This window comes from Dendropsophus ebraccatus, chromosome 8 (assembly GCF_027789765.1).
Source record: "Dendropsophus ebraccatus isolate aDenEbr1 chromosome 8, aDenEbr1.pat, whole genome shotgun sequence".
Lineage (NCBI taxonomy): Eukaryota > Metazoa > Chordata > Amphibia > Anura > Hylidae > Dendropsophus > Dendropsophus ebraccatus.
In genome coordinates this window covers 73639611-73651000 of record NC_091461.1, presented here as the reverse complement: position 1 = coordinate 73651000, position 11390 = coordinate 73639611, and the positions used below count along the sequence as shown (strand labels likewise).

The following is an 11390-nucleotide window of genomic DNA, read 5'->3' as shown; positions in this document are numbered from 1 at the left end:
TAGTATCAAATACTGTATACTATGCCATCTTAGTAAGTCAGTATCTATGTTGCCTTTCCTGGGCTAGTACTAAGCCTACACAGTTCAGAGCTTCGGGAGAATGGCAGAGGCGCCATTCTGAAGCCATTCTGAAGTTCCTGAAGCCTCTGTCATTCTCCCAAAGCTCTCCCACCAGCCGAGCATCTCTGAGCTTCTCCGATGAGACGATCGGCTTCCTGGGAGAGCTTCGGGAACCTCCAGCGCAGGCAGTGTGAATTATACTGTCCGCGCTGGGAATGGGACAGGAGATGCACGGCTGCAGGGAATAAATCATAGGTGAGTTGATTGTTGTTGTTTATTTTCTTTCTTTAGCTGCAGTTAAACCCCTGCCTGACAGCAGCAGGGCCACATCTAGTAAACCCTGCTGCGGTCAGGCAGGGGTTAACACTTTCCAACATATAAAGCAAACCCCTGAAAATCTTGTTGAAAGTCGAGGTCGTCTTATACACCCAGTCATTTTATACTCCGGAAAATACGCTAATTGTAGGTATATGGAGATATCACTCATACACTAACTTTCATCTTCAAGACTGTTCTGTTATGCAGACTCTGTATTAAAAGTACATTAAAAGTTATATAGATGTGTCTATATAATATATTACCATATCTGTGCGGTTCTGCCACACTGGTAGCTGATACCTTAGGAGAAAAAAAATCCATGCCTCTGTCTCACATTGTTTGTGTTTGCTGAACACAGGCTGATGATGCAGACGGGGGCAGGGTGTAATGTCACAGGAGGCTTGTCTGGATCCCCCAATCCCCTGAGTAATTCACCATCTCTGACCGGCCAGAAGCAGCTACTGCAAGGACTGTGGACTGTGATGAACAGCTGAGGGAAAGCATTGCATTCTGGAACCAGTACTGCATTCTGGGAACTGCTCAACCAGGAAGTGCAGAAACACAATACAGAACAGAAAACCCCAAAACAAATGGATTTTTGGTAGTTTCAAAACTGGGATAGATAGGTAAGTAATGTGTTATGCTTCTTCAGAAGTTTGATTTTTTTTAACCTCTACCTGGAGTTCCCATTTAAATTCATCGTTATATTTCCATACAAAAGGTGCATCTTGAAGGGTTGAAGAAAAAATAGTTAATTTATCATCTGGTGGCTGAAAGTAAATAACTTGTCATATATGAGTGGTGAATGGCACTCTATGTATCCTAATTGACAGGTTCTCTGAGTTTATTACAATACGGTTTTTCAAATAAATCTTTGCCTTGACATTTGCAGACAACACTCAGGATATACTTAAGTACATTATAAGAGATTGTGTTGGAAATGATTGCTGGGTCATAGGACGTTACAGCTAGCAAACTTAATGGTAAAAATTGTCCTGCTGTTTCTGGCCATTAAGAGCGGAAAATACTAAGGCAGTGAAGTGACTAGAATTTGAATACTCACACATACACTTAAATAACTTAGGAGAATGAATTTATTAAGTGAAACAGAACCTTTTCAGGATATGTTATGCATTTCACATTTATATAGATAGCATAAAATACTGGAATGAGTAGTTATTTCCATTAATTAATTCTGAGGTTTTAATGGTACAGAAAGGTTTCTTCACTTCTTGCCACCGAACGCTCCACCATATCCTCCACCATATCCTCCTTGGCCAGCATAGCCTTTCCCAGGAATACCTTGCTGCTTACAGCAGGGATCCTGCACGACAGCACATGGATCTAAAAATAAATGTTAAAAAACAGATTAAAACAAGGTTTTATAGATTGATAGCAACTAATGCTAGTATTTTCTGCGAACAGTAGCATATATAAAACCAATTACCAGTGTTCCCTTTAAGTGTTGTGACCACGCAGCTTAAAGGGAACCCTCACTCACTGTCACCAGCTACATGCTGAGCCTGGGATCTCTGAGCTGCGGTTGTCAAAGATTGACACAGTAAGGAGCTATTGGCTCCCCACTGTGCCAATCTCTCTTGTAGCCTCAGGTAGCCTTCTGTGTCTGGTCACAAGAGGTCACTCCCTCCCCCAGCACTCATGTGCTTACAGAGCAGGGAGGAGAACACACCAGAGGAAAGAGGTGCAAGTCAGGTGAGTATTTAATTCTTTTTGTTTTATGCGGAGATATGTCTAAGATGGGAGGCCCTAACTAACTAGATATATGCCAAACATGAGGGGTGCTAACTAATGAGAGATTTGCCAAACATTGGGGATGATATCTACTGAGGAAGAGGTTGCAAACTACCAGGGGGGAGTACCTACATGAAGAATACTACATCTACATCTATAGATGCTGTATGCACCTCTTTTGTTATCCATCCTAAAGACTACGTAGACTGTATTGGTCCCCCTCACCACCGTATTGCCAGTGAAAAATGTGGAACATCTAACATATGCAAATTGTAATAAGGGCGTTATCTTAAAGCTTAGACGCCTTTTGGCTCTCTCCAGTAATAGGGCCCCGATGTCATGGTATCTATGTACACTGTGCCTCTGAGTAGACAAGGTACTATTCCCACTGTAAGCAGACAAAATAAGGAACCAGCACTGAGGTCACCGCACCCCACTACTGTATCCATTGCATTGCGTTCAACTAGATTCTCATATCTATGTTTGCATCAAATCAATATCAAAAGCTATTTCAAGTGAGATTATAAGAAAGACAATAAGACCTAAGAAACCAATTTTATTTATACCTTGGCAAGGAGGTGCACATGGATCTGGGCAGCATTTGGGTGCTTGGTCCTGGCAAAGTGGGGCACATGCTGAAAAGAGGAAGGTATGATTATATCAGACAATGTCAACAAAGAATTACAATCATCACATTAGACTTAAACTTTAAAGTCATAGATTGAAATAATAATTTAATTGTAAGCTCTCTTTATAATCAATAATTTAATTGTAAACTACTGCACATATGTTTTGAAAGTTGCCAAATATGAGACAAAATGAAAGAATCACTTGGGCATAAGAGACTAGGCAATGATTCCTACTTATGGCTTAAAGTTACTAGTAAACTGGCAGACCAGTTAGAGACGTCTCTGGTAAGTCATGAAGGAGTTTGCCCATAGCTTGCTTCCCACACTCATCAATAGTGCCATAAGGCAGTACATGTAAATACAGTGAAGTAGACTTATACCATGCTGCTGCATGATGTTTTATTACCACAAACAATTTACCCAAACCAGTTAAATTAGGCTTTTAGCCCCAATCTGCATTTACATTTGTGAACATAACTTATTGCCAATTAATGAAATTTCAATGCCTTTGTGTTCAAATAAAGATACAAAATACTATTAAGAAGGTACTTACGGTCTTTGCACTGTCCCTTTTTTGCTGACATGTTTGTCTCTGTGGATGTGGTAGAAGTCTGAGGGAAAAAACAAGATCACAACAGATGGATACTGCAGCGTGTTACTGTGGTGCTATATATACAAATCTACTGTCATTATTGAGCAGCATAGCAGATACCAAAATAAGCCAATTGGAATGTTAATTGTCAGTCTAAGTACAGGTTAATTTCCATAATTTACATACCTTGAATGCTCTCAAGAATTCACATGCTTAGACTTTTTTAATTTATTTTAATATTTTCTGGGAAGTCAAGTGATCAAACATTGGCAATTCTGGCATTGGCTATTTATTTTGCCAATACAAGAAAAGATTACAGATACTGCAAGCATTAAGAAACAGGCTTGGACTGGCCCACTAGGAAATGACAGAATCTCCTGTGGGCCCTGAGCATGAGTGAGCCCCCCTGACCCTTTAAGGGTAGCTTCACACATACCGGATCCACAGAGGATTTCACGCTTGTAAGTTTTACGCTTGTAGCGAATTCCGTAGTGTGAAGGTCTATGGGGTTAAATGTGTGTGAGGCTCCTGACTATCCTCGCTCCTCATTAGCCAATAAGTGCTGTCATGCATCATCAGCCATTCAGCAGTTACACATTAAATTTTCCAAATTTGCCTTACTCCAGTCCCTCGGCACAATACCAGTAAGCAAAGAATCACAGAATGTTTCATACAAGGGTAGAGAAATTACAGAACTGAGTTCCCTAAGAACTCTGGGGTGCAATCCATCAGGCCCTGGAGCTTTGGTTACATTGAGTTTGTTTAATTTATCTTGGACCATATCTATAGTAAACCAGTTCAGTACATTACATGTGTTAGCAGCACTGGCCCCACCCACCTCAGTACTGGCCCCACCCACAACAGCTCCATCCTCTTCTTTTGTATATACAGAACTGAAGAAGCCATTAAGTAACTCAGCTTTCTCCTGCTCCCCAGTTATTAATTCCCCGTCGCCATTATTTAGGGGTCCTACATGCTCTGACCTTGTTTTTTTTGCATTAATATATTTGAAGAATTTTTGGGGGTTTCTTTTATAATTATATATATATATATATATAATTTTTGCTGCTTTTATTAAATTTTTACAGGTTTTGTTGACTTCTTTGTAATGTTTAAATGCTACAGCTGACCCCTCTGATTTATATTTTTTGAATGCCCCTTTTTTCTCATTTATAGCCCCTCTAACCTCGGTTGTAAGCCATGTGGGATTTGATTTTAACCGTTTATATTTGTTACCCATAGGAATATATTTGTTGGTGTATCTCATCTTTCTCTTGACAATAACCCATAGATTCTCTATAGGGTTAAGATCAGGCAAGTTTACTGGTCAATCATGGTGATACTGTGGTTATTAAAAGAGGTATTGGTACTTTTGGAAGTGTTGGTAGGTGCCAAGTCCTGATGGAAATTCAACATTCTATCTGCAAAAGGTTCCTCAGCAGAGGGAAGCAGGAAGTTTTCTAATATTTCCTGGTAGTCAGCTGTGCTGACTTTGGTCTTGATAGTAGACCTACCCCAGCAGGTGACATGGCTCCCGAAACCATCACTGTTTGTGGAAACTTTACACTAGACCTCAAGCAGCTTGGATTGTGTCCCTCTCCACTCTTCCTCCAGGCTCTGGGACCTTGAAAAATGCAAAATTTTCTTTAATCTAAAAACACCTTTGACTACTAAGCAACAGTCCAGTTCTTTTTCTTATGAGTCCAGGTAAGACACTCCTGGTGTTGTCTTTTGGTCATGAGTGGCTTGACAGATGCATTACGACACTTGTAGCCCATGTCCTGGATACATTTGTGTGTGGTGGCTCTTAAAGCACTGACTCCATTAGCAGCCCACTCCTTGTGAATCTCCCCTAAATTTTTGAATGGCCTTTACTTAACAAGACTGGGCTGCGGTAAAGGGGTTATCCAAAGTTACAAAAACATGGATACTTTCCCCCCTCTCTTGTCTCCAGTTCAGGTGTGGTTTGCAATTAAGCTCCATTTACTTCAATGGAACTGAGTTTGAAACCCCACCCAATCTGGAGACAAGAGAGGAGGAAATGTGGCCATGTTTTTGTAGCACTGGATAACCCCTTTAGGGTGCGTTCACACCTACAGGATCTGCAGCAGATCTGCAGCAGATTTGATGCTGTGTTCAGTTATTTAAATGAAATCTGCTGCAGAAAATCCCTACAAATCTAATTTAATGCCCAACATCTCTAATTATAATCAAATTATTACACATTATTTACTAATACCAGCAAATCATTTACTAATACCAGCAAATTCTAATAAGGTATAACCTGGAAAAGGTGAGAAATATGACACAAAACAGGAGGCCATACTATGAGGGCACAAAATACACAGGTACACTGAAGGCAACTTGCTATTTTAAATGAAAAAATAAATTGTCCGTAAGAGACTAGGCAATGATTCCCACTCAAGTCTCAAAGTTGCTAGTGAATTGTCAGACCAGTTAGAGATGTTTTTGGAGAACCATGCAGTTTTCTCCAAAGCTTATCACTTATCAAATCAGCAGTTAGAATCCAATAGGGCTATATACCTTATTCCTTGGACACAGCTAAATGTATATTAGGGCAGTATATGCATTTACAGTGAAGTAGTGTTAGGAATGTGACTTTGCGCTTCTCCGTGCCGGGCGGCCGAGGAAGCACTGAGTTTTTGTCTGTGTTTTGTCTGAATTGTGTTTAACTTCTCTAGCCACACCTGTCTTGCCTGTCAGACTTCTGGCAGTGTAGGGGTTACTGCACTGCTAGGTCTGTTCAGCTGAACTTGGTACTGGGATCAGGGCTGGTCCAATCAGCTGCTAGACCTAGTCTCTGATCCTGGATAAAAAGCAGCTTGATGCTCAATTTCCTTCGGGTTATTTAGGCTTCATACCCTGGTCCCAGCTTCCCCTGTATTCCTGCAATCCCCATCCTAATTCCTTGCTATTGTTTACCTGTTACCTGACCTCTTGCTTCGTCCTCTGACCATCCGTTTGCCTCCGACTTTGTACTGTGCCAATCGTTTGTTTCTGACCCGGCTTGTCGACTATTCTCTTGTTGCGTTTGTTTGTCTGTCTTGTTCTGTGTCTCACTTATCCAGAGGAAGGACTGCCACCGTGGTTGTCCACGGCCGTTTAGGGCTGTTGTGGCAAGTAGGTAGAGACAGAAGGTGGATTCTAGCTACTAGGGCTCACTGTCTTGTACTGTCTCCTACCTATCCGATCCCTGACAGACTCTGACTAGTAGAGCTATATTGCACTGTTCTATAATGTTGTATATAACTACAGTTGCCACAAACCATTTACCCAAACTAATTAAATGACTGCATTTACATCTGTGAACATAACTCTAGAAGTCTGAGTAAAGAAACAAGATCACAACAGATGTATACCCTAAATGTATATATGCATAATAGAAAGAATTGTCTTTAACAGAGAAAGGGAAAAGCTTAAGAAGTTTGGAGTGCTCACAGAGTTCCCTTTAGGCGGCCATGCAATACCAATCAGTGTCCTTAAATTGATTAATGACAGAGTCTCTCTCTTCTATAGTAAAATCATGGATTAGAAATTGTGTCCATTTGGACATAAATGTTTTTGTTGATTTTTCTTTGGTGCGCAATACATCCAAAAGTTCCCAATGAAAGATCTCCTTCAGAGCGGAGATTACCTCAGAAATGTCTGGTAGAGTATCCAGTGTCTTAATAAACATTTCAGGGAAACTAATAGAGTTAAAGGGAATCTGTCACCCCCCGTGCCGGGGTGAAAGGCTCCCGACCCCCCGTTAGAGCACCCTATACTCACCTAATCCCGCCGGGTCCCGCTTCTGGAGATGGTCGGGTCACAGAAATCTCAGCCGCTGCAGCCCGGCGCACACGCTCCTCAGATGAGTCCAACGCTCATAGAGAATGACGGAGCGCTGGACTCACCTGTCATTCTCTATGAGTGTTGGAGCGTGCGCGCCAGGCTTCGGGCACCGATATCTCCGTGACCCGACCACCTCCAGAAGCGGGACCCGGCGGGATCACGTGAGTATAGGGGGCTCTAACGGGCAGTCAGGAGCCTGTCACCCCGTCACCGGGGGTGACAGGTCCTCTTTAAATGATTTCCTTTAGAAGTAAGTAATTTAGGAGAGGGAGTACTAGAGTCTATTTCAATAAAATGAAAAAGATAACTAAGAGGGAGAAGTGGTATGGCATGGCCCCAAGTGGACAAAAGATAGAACCGCACAGAGTCCCAAAATTCCTGCACTCCTGCATTCCTGCCCAGGCACAATGAAACAAGTCTGCTTTAGGAAGTGAACATTTCGGGCAACTGTTTATGTGAGCAGTGTGGGAGTTTAAAAAAGGAATATTAAAGGCATATATAGCCTTCTGTATAAAGCGGAAATGTATTTCACATAGAACCCCATTAGAAGTGGCAGAATGCATTAGTTGAGATCCTCTCAATATTTGTTGGGTCAGATCCTCTAAAAAAAAATAAAAAAATTGTCTAGATAAATTCTTTTGAGAGCGTGATCTAAGTTTTCCATATGTATGTGATAAAGAATTATGTACCGGTGGCGTTGGGAATAGATTATCAAATTCCATATCACTTTCTGCTTCTGCTATGTCCTGTACTCTGGAAGTAAGAAATTCAATTATAGAATCGTATTGAGGTAAATGAAAAGAAGACAATTTAAATCGTGTTCTGACGATATCCCATGATAAGAAAGTGCTGGAATTAGTATCCAGCAGATCCCCAACAGAAGAAACATGTGCACTCTGCCACTCTGAGTAGTCCAATTTGTCTGAGTCAGGTGGGTAAAGTGGTGAATGCCACAGAGGAAATCTTTTCGATAGGCAAAAGGGTAAACCATATAATTTTCGTATCACCTTCCATGTGGCAATGGTGTCTCTAAAGATAACACTTTTCTTCATTTTTGGGGGGAGTTCTGGTAATTTAGCATGTAGCAGGGTGGGTAAAGGCCAAAGTGCTGCTAAAGCTTTATCAATTAATATATTGGAGAAATATGACGTGTCCAGAATCCAATCTTTAGCATGGCGAAAGATAGCGGCTAACTTATATAATCTAATATCTGGGAGTTGAGTGCCACCTTTAGAAGTAGGGAGACAGAGAGTGGAATAGGCAATACGAGGTCTCTTTGATTGCCAAATAAATTTAGTGAAATATGATTGGAGTAAGGAAACATCAGAATGTTTGAGTAAAAGGGGTATTGTTTGCATTGGATATAACAGTTTTCCAAAACACATAAGGGAGGGAGGGAGTTCTGCCAATCTGGATTCCAAGATAAGTAATATAGGATTTAGCGATGGAGACCCCCACAGGACCCGAAGTAGACCTCTTATGTGGAGTTAGGTAAAGAAGTTGACTTTTATGTATATTGATTCTATACCCAGAGAAGGAACCAAAAACTTTTAAGGCATCTAATACTGCCGGAACATGTTGATCTAGGTTATCTAAATATATTAAAGTATCATCAGCAAAGCATGTAACTTTAATGACTTGGAAACCAAACCGTATGCCTGAGAAAAAGTCCGAAGAGATAAGATATCTAGCAAGAGGCTCCATCGCCAAATCGAACAATAGAGGGGATAGGGGGCAACCCTGTCTGGTACCTTTTTGTAAGGGAAAGCTATCTGAAAGGAAACCCGGGGTATGAATTCTAGCTTTCAGAGATGTGTATATTGTGGAAATAAAATCTTTAAATTGACCTGTGATACCAAATTTTGTTAAGGTCATGTCCAGCCACTCCCAGCTGATGTTATCAAAAGCCTTTTTGACGTCAATTGCCAACAGACCTGGAGAGTGGCTGGAACGACCCCCAGATTGGACACCAGACAGGGCTGCTAGTACCGTTCGTATATTAGTGACACCAGAACGTCCTTTTATAAAGCCAACTTGATGGCTGCCTATTAGTGAGGGTAGGATGTCTGCCAATCTATTGGTCATAATCTTTGCCAACAATTTTAAGTCTAAATTTATTTATTATTAAAGAGATTGGCCTGTAAGAATTAGGAGATGTCGGATCCTTCCCCTGTTTATGTAGTATTTTGATATATGCAGTTTCTCCCGAGGGGAGCATGTGATGGTCAGTCAGGATAGTTTGGAAAGTAGAAAGAAGGGTGGGGGAGATGACAGAAGACATAGGTTTATAAAATTCCGCACTATAGCCGTCAGGGCCTGGAGCTTTGTTATTTTTAAGTGTAGAGATAGTGACAGTAATTTCCTCCAATGTGACTGGGGCGTTGAGAGAATCAAGAGAAGGGGTATCAAGAGAAGGTAGACTTAATGACTCTAGAAAGTTCTTACCAGCAGCTAGATCAAGCCTATCTTTGTAATATAGTGAGTGGTAAAATTGTTGTCGAAGTTTTGATATGACTTTAGGATCTTTTTGTATATTACCTGCTGTATCTCTGAGAGCAGGGATATGTGTAGTAGGTCTACGTCCTTTAGCAAGGTTAGTTAACATTTCCCCTGATTTATTACAGTAGCGGAATAAACGGGATATGCATTGATCTCTATATATAGCATTGAGTTTTTCCTGTGCAATTTTAAAAGCTTGTCTAGCTGCTGTCCATTTAGATTTATTGTCATCTGTAGGAGAAGACAGGAAAAGAGTGCATGTATAGGGCAGATATTGGTATAGTTGAAGATAGTTTTTACGTGCTTCACGTTTCTGGGCAGCCACATAAGAAATGATTTGGCCCCTTAGAAATGCTTTTGCAGTCTCCCAGAAAAGGATTGGGGATTGTGTATGTTGAGCATTGTTAAAATAAAAGTCTGACCACCATTTTTTTAATAGTTTAATAAATGATTCATCACTAGCTAAATGAGAAGGAAATCTCCAAATAATATCGGATCTCTTCTGAAAAATATCTCTTAATTGTAAACTAACAGGGGAGTGATCCGAAATTACTATATCATGAATTTCAGAGTCTTCTACTCTGCCAAGAGAGTCCGGTGACACTAAACAGTAGTCTATTCTTGACCAGGCCGTTTGGGAGTGAGAGTAAAAAGAGTATTCTCTACCGTCTGGGTGTAGATGATGCCAAGAATCAGGGAGGTAGAATTAAGGAAGTTGGATAAAATATTATCTGATGAAGTATATACAGTAGGGGTCTTAGTTCTTTTTCTATCTTCAGTTGTATTAAGAACAGTATTTAGATCTCCACCAACTATTTTAAGATTATTGTTGCAGAATTATTTAGATTTCCACCAACTTTTTTAAGATTATTGTTGCAGTATTCTTGCAGAATTAGGTTTTCCAATTTTTTTTTTTTTTTTTTTAATAAGGTCTCTGAGTGTTGGGACCATAAATGTTATATATACTATGTTTGCCCGCTGAAGTGTCAATAAGAAGATGACATATCCTGCCTTCATCATCTTGATATTGAGATAATACCGTACAGGCTAAATTTTTATGTGTAAGAATAACTACCCCGCCTTTACGGTTAATAGCTGGTGAACCATAAACAGCACCCACCCAAAAACGTTTGAGTCTAAAATAATCCGATTCAGTTAAATGTGTTTCTTGCAATAATACTATATCGGCCCTAAGTCTCTTAAGATGTTTCAGTATAGAAGACCTCTTAGATGGGTAACGTAGTCCCTTAACATTCCAAGTGATTAATTTCATAAAATATTAATAGAAGAGGAGGTGTTAAGAAGAGACCCTGGAAGGCAGAAAAAGAGGAAAGCATGTAGCATATTCAGACAAACTGAAGGTGATATACCTAAGAATAAAACAGTTAACAATATAAACTAAGCGAATAAAGTGAGATGTGGACTTCACTTTTTTCGTATTGTCCAATGCTCGGAGCATTCGCAAACTCCGCATTACGGAGAAGAAATAAAAAGAAATAACTGGTGGAGAGGTCACATCAACCTCCGCTCCACTAAATATACATATATATATATATATATATATATATATATATATATATATACAGTGGTGCCTTGGATTACGAGCATAATTCGTTCCGGGGCCATGCTTGTAATCCAAATCCACTCTTAAACCAAAGCAAAATTTCCCATAAGAAATCATAGAAATG

At 40.3% G+C, this 11390-nt stretch overlaps 1 long non-coding RNA gene across 1 annotated transcript; it reads right to left on the bottom strand.

The window, feature by feature from the left end:
- Window positions 1–1454: 1454 nt before the first annotated feature.
- On the bottom strand, window positions 1455–3422 carry LOC138798655 (uncharacterized). The gene is made up of 3 exons (XR_011364127.1): window positions 3313–3422; window positions 2697–2765; window positions 1455–1722 (listed from the first exon to the last, which is right to left on the bottom strand). It is a non-coding gene; the product is annotated as an uncharacterized lncRNA (long non-coding RNA).
- Between the last annotated feature and the right edge of the window lie 7968 nt (window positions 3423–11390).